Genomic DNA, 10,917 nt, shown 5'->3' with positions numbered 1-10,917 from the left:
CACATTACCAGAAGGATATGGAGGCATTGGAGAGGGTGCAGAGGAGGTTTACCAGGATGCTGCCTGGTCTGGAGGTTATTAGCTATGAGGTGAGGTTGGAGAAACTCGGATTGTTCTCACTAGAGCGACGGAGATTGAGTGGCGACTTGATAGAAGTTTACAAAATTATGAGTGGCATGGACAGAGTAGATAGTCTGAAGCTTTTTTCCAGGGTGGAAGAGTCAATTACTAGGGGACATAGATTTAAGGTGAGAGGAGAAAACTTTAGAGGAGATGTGCGGGGCAAGTTTTTTACGCAGAGGATAGTGAGTGTCTGGAATTTGCTGCCAGAGGAGGTGGTGGAAGCAGGTACGATAGTGGTGTTTAAGAGGCAGCTTGACAAATACATGAATAGGATGGGAATAGAGGGATACGGACCCCAGAAGCGCAAAATGTTTTAGTTGATGGGCAATATGATCGGCGCAGGCTTGGAGGGCCGAAGGGCCTGTTCCTGTGCTGTACTTTTCTTTGTTCTTCGTATTCAAAAGGGAATTGAATTGTTACCTGAAAAGAGAGAATGTGCAAGGTTTTGGGGATAAGTCAGGGGAGTGGGACTAGCTGGAATGCTCGTTCAGAGAGCCAGTGCAGACTCAATGGGCCAAATGACCTCCTTCTGCCCTGTAAAAACATTGTAATACCATGATAGATATGGGGGATTTTGTACGAATACATGGGACACAAAGTTCATTAGTCCCGATTTTTGGGCATGGGGGGTAAGGGCCACAATTCACAGTGTGTTCAGACCCACTTGGAAGAGGTGGGTAAGACACAAAACTCAATAATCCTCCTCATCTGAATGATTGTGGTGCAAGTTCCTGTCCATGCAGTGGTATATGTGGTGCAGGCAGCATGATTCTTTTCTAAAGAATGGCTGCCTCTTAAAGGGAAGGTAAATAAAAAAAAAAAATTGCCACAATGGAAAGGTTTGCAGTCTGAGCACCATGGCACACAGAGGGATCCATACTGATGGAGGTGGCTCTGGATCCATGGTGCAGGTGGACAGTGGCCTGGTAGGGAGACACTCAAGGATCAATCTCAGAAGGGAGTGGGAGCAGGTTCGCAGGAAGTTCAGCTCCTGGAGTCTGGACCCAAGGACCTGGTAGTCATGCCACAAGTGGTCTTATGACCTCATGCAGGTGGTCAACATCAGTAAATGCACCATCACGTGACATCTACCCACTGCATTAGGGCCTACATTGTCCAAACTCGGAATCTGCTTATATATTTGTTCATGGGATGTGAGCATTGCTAGTGAGGTGATTTATTGTCCATCCCTAATTGCCTCTGAGAAATTGGTGGGAACTAAGCTCTTGAACCATTGCAGTCCATGCAGTGTAGGTACACTCACAGCACAGTTAGGGAGGGAGTTATAGATTTTTGGCCCAGCGACAGTGAAAGAATGGCAATATATTTTGAAGTAAGGATAGTGTGTGGCTTTGAGGGGAACTCGCAGGTGGTGGTGTTCCCATGCACTTCTGCCCTTGTTCTTGAGGCCACAAGCTTGGAATGTGCTTTTGAAGGAGACTTGGTGAGTTTCTGCATTGCATCTTATAGATTATACACCCTGCGCCACTGCCACAGTAGTAGGGGTGTGAATGTTTAAAGTGGTAGATGGAGAGCAGATCATGCAGGCTGCTTTGTCCTGGATGGTGTTGAGTTTCCTCAATGTTGGAGCAGACATCCAAGCAGATGGAGAGTATCCCTGTGCATTATAGATTGTGGATCAGCTTTGAGGAGTCAAGAAGGCAGAATTCCCAGATTTCAGCTTGCTCTTGTAGTCACAGTATTTATATACCAGTCCATTTAAGTTTCTGATCAGTGCTAACCCCCAGGATGTTGATGGTGGGAGAATTCAGCAATGGTAATGCCATTGAACGACAAGGGAAGATGGTAATTGCCTGGCATTTGTGTGGTGCGAATGTTACTTGCTACTTAACAGCCCAAGCCTGAACATTGTCCAGATCTTGCTGCAGGCGAGCATGGACCACTTCAGTATCTGAGCCGTTGCAAATAGTACTGAACACAGTGCAAATACCCTTACTTCTAACCTTATGATGGCAGGAAAGTAATTGATGGAGCAGCTGAAAATGGTGAAGGACCCTGAGGAACTCCTGCAGCGATGTCCTGGGGCTGAGACAATCAGCTTCCTACAACCACAACTATTTTCCTTTGTGCTAGGTGTGATTTCAACTAATGGAGAGTAGTGAGTTTTCCTCCTGATTCCCATTGGCTTCAATTTTATTAGGGTACCTTGGTGCCACACTCAGCCAAATGTGACCAAGGGCAGTCATTCTCACCCCACTCTTGAATTCAGCTCTTTTGTGTATGTTTGGACCTCTTCTTCGTGGCTGGCTTGTGGTGCCGGAGCAAGGGTGACAGTGCAAAGGGGGAAGGGGAAGAAAGGAACCTCGGGGTAAGGGTGACAGCACAAAGGGAGAAGGGAGAGAAGGCAAGCTCGGGGCAAGGGCGACAGTACAAAGGGGGATTAAGGCAGCACTGACTGAAGTTTAAGCACAAACACATGCGGTGGGAGGGGAGAGGGGAAGAAAACTGCTTGGCTAATGGCAAAATATGTCAAAGATGAGCACTCCACCGCAGCTTAGAGCGTTTAGCTTGAGCTCAAGTGACATGCTACGAGTAAGCCTAGTCAAGCAGGTGTGCCCACTCAAACAACACTAATTCCTCACAGTACCAATGATTGCTATTCTACTGTTAACCCCTCGTGTGCACACTTCGAACTCGAATGAGTGTTATGGTGCTGTGGAACCATTACTTGACTGGGCAAGGTCAGCAGGTCTCAGATCCCTGACATCTTCCAGGGATGACACAGGATGCAGTGTTGGCTCCTCTAGGACAAGGGCCACCCTCAAAGGACATAGCTGATGATGCCCGTGCAGCGGCCTCAGACTCCTAATGAGAGAAGGCACAACGAGGCTCATGCCGCAACCCGGAGTTTGGCTGAGCACACCATAGAGATCCTGAAAATGAGGTTCCAGTACCTAAAAAGATCTGATGGAGCACTGCAGTACACTCCCCAGAGGGTGTTGCGCATCATAGTGGCTTACTGCGTGCTAGTCAATCTGGCGATGCAAAGAGGGGAGGACCTGGATGATTAGAAGATGATAGAGATGCAGTCTCCTCCTATGAGGAGGAAGTCAAAAGAGTTGAGAGTGATGAGGTCCTGGGAGGCGAGAGTGCAGGTGATGAGGCCATTGCACTTACCAGACGAGGCAGGCGTTGCCGTGAGGTCCTCATTACCACAAGATTCCAGGAAATGATGACCAGATGCAGTGAGGACACTCTTGAGATCTTCACATTGCATCTGGGAGTGTCTGACACCTGTCTGGCTGAGGGCAGCACACATATGCTCTGTGAAGAGGCTCGTCATTGAGATGCTGCTGAGAAACAGCGGCCACATGGACTTTAAGACAACTTGATCCTTTGGCAGGCTTCGTCACCTGTTCCCTTCAGCACCACACCTTCACCTGTCAGGAATGGTGAAGAGATGGGGGCAGCTCTGCCTCTAAAGTGCTGAGAGCACTGTCAAGAAGATATAATAATGTCGATGATGTTATTGGAAATTATTTTAAAATAGTGTATAGTGGTGTCTGTCTATGTGTGTGTGTCTTAATTGGATTAAAGCCAGCTGGTCTAGAGGCTTTGATGTGCAGAAGAGAAGTAGGTTTGAAATGGTAATTAGATAAACATAGGGAAATAGAAGGTGAGGTGTAAAGGTGGAAATTTGCATTTTTAAATTGACCATTCAAAAGAGCGGGTGAAAAATTACACCTTACCAGGTGAAGCTTAGAAACAATGGGCGGAATTTTATGTGCTCACTGGCAGTGGGCGTGATAGGTAGCAGGCGCAGACAATATGGCGTGATCAGTTTCACAATGGCAGGAAGGCAGGTCAAGTTCTTCCGCTCAGCCTGCCAATGGCGGGCTGCATTTCCCGCCAACGGTTGTCAGGGAGCTCATTGTAATACATCAGCATATCATTAAAAGGCCATCCCGCCAGGCTCTTGGACCCCCACCAGATCGTCCGTCCACGTCGGTGGGAAAGCACAACAGCACATAGGCTATGTGCACTTCGTGGCCTTCACTTTGGGGGAACTGAGGTGAGGGAACAGCATCGTTTTACACAGCTTGCCAGGGTCACCTTTTGCTTTGCAGGCTTCAGGGGCACCGGGGGGCCTGGGTGAAGTGCGGCCCTGCCTCGGAAGCAACTGTTTTCGCAGGGGTGGTGTCTGGGGGCAACTGCTGCCCAGCCTTGGATGCGACTGTTGCTATTGTCGGTGGTGGTGGGGCGGGGGTGGGTGGGGGCTGGGGGAGTGGGGGGGGGGGGGGGGGTGGAGGCGGGGCGGGGGGATTGGTGGTGGGGGGGCAACTGCTGCCCTGGCGTTGGATCCCGCACACAAGAAATTGAGTTGGGGGCAGTGCAAGGGAAGCGACCACGCAGTAGGGACACCTGTAAAAACTGACCACTCCTCTGCAACTGAGACAATTCAGGCGCAGCCACTGAGGTGTGATTGGGGTCAGGCTCTTAGACTGCCCACCCAAGCAAGCAATGCGGAGGCACCAAAGTGCAACCAAGCACTCCAGACCTTACCCTTCCACCCCCGCCCCTCTGCCCCTCTACACCCCCCCCGCCGGCACAGACTGCGAGTCCGTGACCACTTTACTAGACCGCGAAGCGGTTGGACTGCGCACATTGTACAATCTTCTTGACAATGCTGGCCATGTAGTAGTCACTGCTGGAGGCGCTCACAGCCCCTTGCAATCTCAGCTGCTCCTTTCAGGGCTCCACAGGTGACCTCTGTGGGATATCACAAGCTACCGTCCACGACTGCAAACATGAGGTCACAGATGCCATCTTCTTGAGGGCACACAGCTTTGCCCATTTCGCCCGGGACCGGGACTGCCAGGATGCAAGGGCCATTGGATTTGCCCAGATCTCGGGATTCCCACAGGTGCAGGGTGCGATCAACTGCACCCGTGTGGCGCTCAGGCCTCCGTCGCTGCACACGGTGGACTACATCAACCACAAGGGATTCCACTCACTGAATGTGCAGCTGGTATGCGGCCACCAGAAATACATCCTGCAGGTGTGCACATGGTTTCCAGGGATTGTGCACGACGCCTACATCTTCAGTCGGTCACAGATCCCTGGAGTCTTCTAGGGTCCACAGAAGCTTCAAGAATGGCTCCTCAGGGACAAGGGCTACCCGCAAAGGCCGTGGTTGATGACACCCATGCGACGGCCTCAGACTGCAGCAGAGCAGCTGTATAATCAGGCTCATGCTGCAGCTCGCAACTTGGTGGAGCAGACCATTGGGATGCTGAAGATGAGGTTCCAGTGCCTGGACCGGTTTGGTGGAGCCCTGCAATACAGTCTGCAGAGGGTGTCACGTATCGTCGTCGACTGCTGTGCCCTTTACAACCTGGTGCTCCAATGGGGAGATGAGCTGGCTGAGGAGGAGATGGAGTTGCATGTCTCCTCCTATGAGGAGGACGCCAATGGAGATGAGGGTGAAGAGGTCCTCAGAGGTGACAATGACGGGGTTGAGGCCCTCACACTGGCTAGACAAGGCAGGTGTGCTTAGGAGGCCTTCATAGCTGCTAGATTTGTGGAGGATGATGACAACATGCAATGAGGTGTCCCCATAGATCCTCACAGCGCATTTGTGAATGTTTGACTCTTGCCTAGCTTATGGCAGTGTGATTACCCCCTGTGAGAATGCTCCTGTCATGGTGATGCAGTGGAATCCCTAATAGCTGCTCGATTGCAGGAGGATGATATGACATGCAGTGAGGACACTCCATAAATCACCACATAGCCTCTGAGAACATCTGACTCCTGCCTGGCCGAGGGCAGCTCGTTTGCGCTCTGTGATCAAGGTCACATCATAGAGACACAGCCAGGAAACTTTAGAAGCATCCGTTGCTTTGTCCGCCTCCAGCGTTTGAGCCCTTCAGGAGCTGGAGCACAGCATCAGTAGTCACAGATGCTGAAGGGATGGGGGCCAGCCCCTCTTTAAAAGTGCTGAGAGCACATTGAGAGAATGAGAGAACTCTGTGGCGCCTGCCCACTACATTCTGGCAGCAATGACAAGCTCTGCTGAGGTGCAGGCATCAGTAATGTTTCCAGGGAGTGTGCGGCCGGACCATCACTTTGGTCTGAAGGCTGCACAGAGCACAGGGAAGAGGCCCTGGATTGAGACACCTGCCTTTATCTTGTGCAGAAAGGTTTCACATTTGAGTGACAAGAACACTGCTTCTCAGAACAAGGAGCCATAGGCAGGGAGACATTCTTGAGAGTTTATTGACAATAGTGAACAGTATGCACAAGTGATTAACACCCGTGCACAGGCTGTACAACTAATTCTTCTTAACTTTCCTAACCCTGCCTCTACATCTTGGTGCTCCCCAGACATCCACAGCGGAGGTGGAGGCATCCTGCTGACTGTGACATCCTGCCTGTGATGACTTTGGTGGGCATCCTCTGGAAGGCTGAGACTTGGAGGGCCCCGGCCCGCTTTAGGGGTCCTGCTGTGTGGCAGTGACACCCTCCTCGGCCTGTGAAACTGGAGCTGCTGAGATCACAGGAAGAGGGGATTCTGATGGACTGGTCACTCCTGGAGTCACCTGGGTGGATGGGCTCAGAGTGTGCACCTGCTGATCCTCCTCCCTTTGGGTGCCCGCGGACTCCTGGCTGACTCCGTGAGGAGAAGGGGTATCTGGAGTGAGACCAAGCTACCCTGCACCCCTCTCACATACACACTGTTGTAGGTCAAATATGGCACCAGCGATGGAGTTGAGCCCACGCAGCAATGCAAGAGCAACGTCCTGGACCAAGGTCTCCATTGTGGCTGCCATCCTACCAGTGTTGACCTCAGTGTGTTGGCATGCTGGCGCTATCACTTCAGCCTGAAGGTGGACAGACTCCTCCATCGTGCCTTGCAATCTGAGGAGTGCAGCGGACATCCCTTCCTGGCGATCCTGAGCTTGCCTTTGCAGCTTCAACAACTGTAACGTGACTGAGTCCAGAGGTTCATCACCTGACTTGGACTCAGCAAATTTCTGGCCTCCAGCAGTTCTCCGAATGCTGGACACCTGGGAAGTCCCTGCCGCCACCTGCTGTGGATCAGACAGTGTGATGTGCTCACTAGATTGTGATCCCCTGTCTATTCTAAAGCTAGGTTCCAGTGAGCTGTGTGCCCCTACGCTGGTGAAGGGTGTGGGTGAGCGCAGTGATGGAACCTCAAAGAGGGTGCCCTCAGGTTCCCTTTCGGAGATTTCTTTGGGTCTTGATTGGAGGCCCTGGGTCATGGACTCTGTCAGCTGTTTGGCAGATGTGCATGCGAAAGCAAGGAGAGATAATTAGTGCATGGCAGTGGCCTGTGAAAGAAGACATATCACTCATGGCATGGTTGTCTGATGGATGTTGCACGTTTGGGTCCTCACTTGGTAGAGCAGCACTAACCTCAACATCAGCACAGGACCAGTCCAGATTCTTGCCGGCCAGCTGGGTGGCTCCATTTTCAAAGTCCCTGAGGACCTTGATTTTGGGCATTTCACCACCAGTCTGCAACCTCTCTCTCTTGTTGTGTGCCAGCTTGTCCTGCATGGATAGAGATGGAGAACGTGTAAGCAGGACACCTGACAGGCCAGATGATGAATGTGCCTGGCCTGAGTGGGTGGTGAATGTTCCCATGGACAGGTTGAGGACAGTGAAGGTGTGTGTGAGAGAGTGAATGGTGATGTCCCTTGAACTGGCAGTGAGTGAGGGCTCTGTGGATGTGTGCTGGGTTTGTGAGTGTGTGAGTTGAAAGTGATGAAAAGAGTGACTTACCCTGGCGGAACAGAGGAGATCATTCATTCTCTTGCAGTACTGGGTGGCTGTCCTCATCTGAAGGGCCTTGGTGCTGACCACCCTGCCACCACCTCCCAAGCTGGATTGGTTACATTACTGCCCATCCTGCAGCCAGAGTCGGAGGTACAGGACATCCCAGTGGTCCACCACGGCATCCAGCAGCCGCTCAAAGGACCCATCATTATACTGGGGGGGAATTGTCTTTTTTCCTTTGTTGACCATGTCTCCTAGGCAGTGGTGGTGTGCTGATAGTGATTAGTGGTGTGTTGGTGACTGCCTTTTAAACATGGCAGCCGGCATGATGCAACGACGGGGTGACAGCGGCAGGGTGAATGAGAGCTCGCCCGCCACGAAAATAGCATGTTTCCCGGGAATGCATAAATAATGTGGTGGGCTTGGGACGATATGGCGTGAAAACCCGCCATCGTCGTCGGTAGGTAGGATGCCACTTTGCCCACCCGCTACCGCACTTATTGCAAATTTGGGAAAATTCTACCCAATGTGTTTCTTTTTTTAAAGATTACTAGAAAAGTGGGTATTATGAAAGGGTTTTATTGTTAGAAGATTTAAAGTTAAAAAAAACCTAGTGACAATGAGAATTTGCATTCAAAGAGGAATGTATGCTTAATGGAAGAGAAGGCTGTTGGAAAAAGTAGGAGGGATTCTAAGATCTAAAGCTTCCAGCCTTTAAGCCTCAAGTCTGTCTGCAAGGACTAGAGCTGAAAGAAACTCATTTTGAATGCGACTGTCCAGGGTGTGCTTTGCCAAGGGTCTGTTTAAATCTGTGTTTTACTGTTGCCTTACCTGGGGTCTAACTGAGAGTCAAATTAATTCGGGGATTTTTATAGTTATCATAGTAGCAGTTTTGTAGACATATGTGTGTGCTTACAACCTTTCTTGTATTAATAAATGTTTAATTTAATTTTAGGAAGAACCTCTTGAGATTTGGTGGTCTTATTACTACTAAATTCAAAGCTTGCATCTCCAAACATACAAATTGCAAAAATGGGTTATGACAGTTGTTTCAAGTTTCCCTTTTGGATTTGAACAACTCAACCTTTACCATTGGCTGTGTCATAATAAGCACACAGAGAACATCACAGAACCCAGTGATGCTTGGGTACAAGATTCTTGCAGCAAACACAAGCCACATGGAGGTGCATGCATCACTAATTTGGACAGTGACTTTGAAGCCAGACAATCACTGTGCTCAAAAGGTTACAATCTGCACAGGGGAGAGGCCCTGGATTGTGGCACTAGCCTTCATTTTGTGCAGGAAGCAAGGTATCACATCTGATTGACACGAGCACTGCTCAACATAGCAAGGAGCCATAGACAAGAAGACATTCTTGGGAGTGTATTTACAATGGTCAACATTAAGTACAATTGATTTCCACCCTTGCCTACGTTATGCAATTAAATCTTCTTGACCTTTCTAACCCTGCTGCTACGTCTTGGTTCTCCCCTGACATCCACAGCAGAGGTGGAGGTGGTCTGTTGACTGCTATGTCCTGTTGTCTGTAATTAACTTGGTGGGCATCCCCTGGAGGGCCAAGACCTGGAGGGCCCCAGCCTGCTTTTGGGGTCCTGCTGTGGCACCCTCCTCGGCATGTAAAGCTAGAGATGCTGGGTCACAGGAAGAGGGGATTCGGATGGGATGAACACTACCCGAGTCACCTGGGTGGATGGTCCTGGGGTGTGCATCTGCTGATCCTCCTCCCTATGGGTGCCTCAGGGCCCCTGGCTGACTCCTTGAGAGGATGAGGCAGCTAGATTGAGATTGAGATGCCCTGCCTCCTCACGTTATTACTGATGGATGCCGGCAAGTGCCTCAGTGATGGAGTGCAGCTCCGGCAGCAGTGCAGGACCAATGTCCTGGACCAAGGTCTCCATGGCGGCTGCCATCCTACCAGTGCAGACCTTGATGCATTGACATGCCGGCGTTATCACTCAGACTGAAGATGGATGGACTCTTCCATAGTGCCTTGCAATCTGAGGAGTGTGGCAGACTTCCCTCCCTGATGTTCCCGAGCTTGCCTTTGCAGCTCCAGTAACTGAGGTATGACCAAGCCCAGGGGTTGCTCATCTGACTCGGACTCAGCATATTTCTGGCCTCGAGCAGTTCTCCGAGTGCTGGGGACCTGGGAAGTCCCTGCCTCCACCTGCTGTGGTTCAGATAGTGTGATGTGCTCACCAGATTGTGACCCCAAGGCTACTCTAGAACTAGATCCCACTGAAGTAAGTGTACACTGGTGGAGAGTGTGGGTGAGCGCTGTGACAGGTCTTCAATTTGGGTGTCATCAGATTGCTCTTCCGAGGTGTCTTCGGGGCTGGAGTCAAGGACATGTGTCATGGGCTCTCTTGGCTGCTTCTCAGATATGCATGCGAAAGCAAGGAGAGATAATTAGTGCATGGCAGGGGACTATGGAATAGGGGAACTCGCTCACAGCATGGTTGTCTGATGGATGTTGCACTGCTGAATCCTCACTTGGTTGAGCACTGCTGACCTCACCATCAGCACAGGATGGTCCAGATTGTTGTCAGCCAGCTGGATGAGTCTATTTTCAAAGTCTGTGAGGACCTTGATGTTGGGCATTCCTCCACCAGTCTGCGTCCTCTCTCTTTTGTTGTGTGCCAGGTTGTCCTGCATTAATACAGTTGGAGAGGACGCAAGCTGGATGCCTGCCAGGCCAGGTGAGATGGATGCCTGGCATGTGTGGGTGCTGAGTCATGCCATGGACATGATGAGGATACGATCCGCAGGGCAATGAAGGTGTGTATGAGAGAGTGAATGTAGATGTCCCTTGAACTGGCAGTGAGTGAGATTCCTGTGGATGTGTGATGGGTTTGTGAGTGTGTGAGTTGAGAGCAATGAGAAGAGTGACTTTTTCTGGTGGAATAGAGGAGATCATTCATCCTGTTTGGACACTGGGTGGCTGTCCTATTTTGCAGGTCATTAGCGCTGACCAGCGCTGCCAACACCTCCTAAGCTGGATTGATAACCTT

The sequence above is a fragment of the Cetorhinus maximus genome, chromosome 1, assembly GCF_964194155.1.
Source record: "Cetorhinus maximus chromosome 1, sCetMax3.hap1.1, whole genome shotgun sequence".
Classification (NCBI taxonomy): Eukaryota; Metazoa; Chordata; class Chondrichthyes; order Lamniformes; family Cetorhinidae; genus Cetorhinus; species Cetorhinus maximus.
This window is presented reverse-complemented; position numbering follows the sequence as displayed.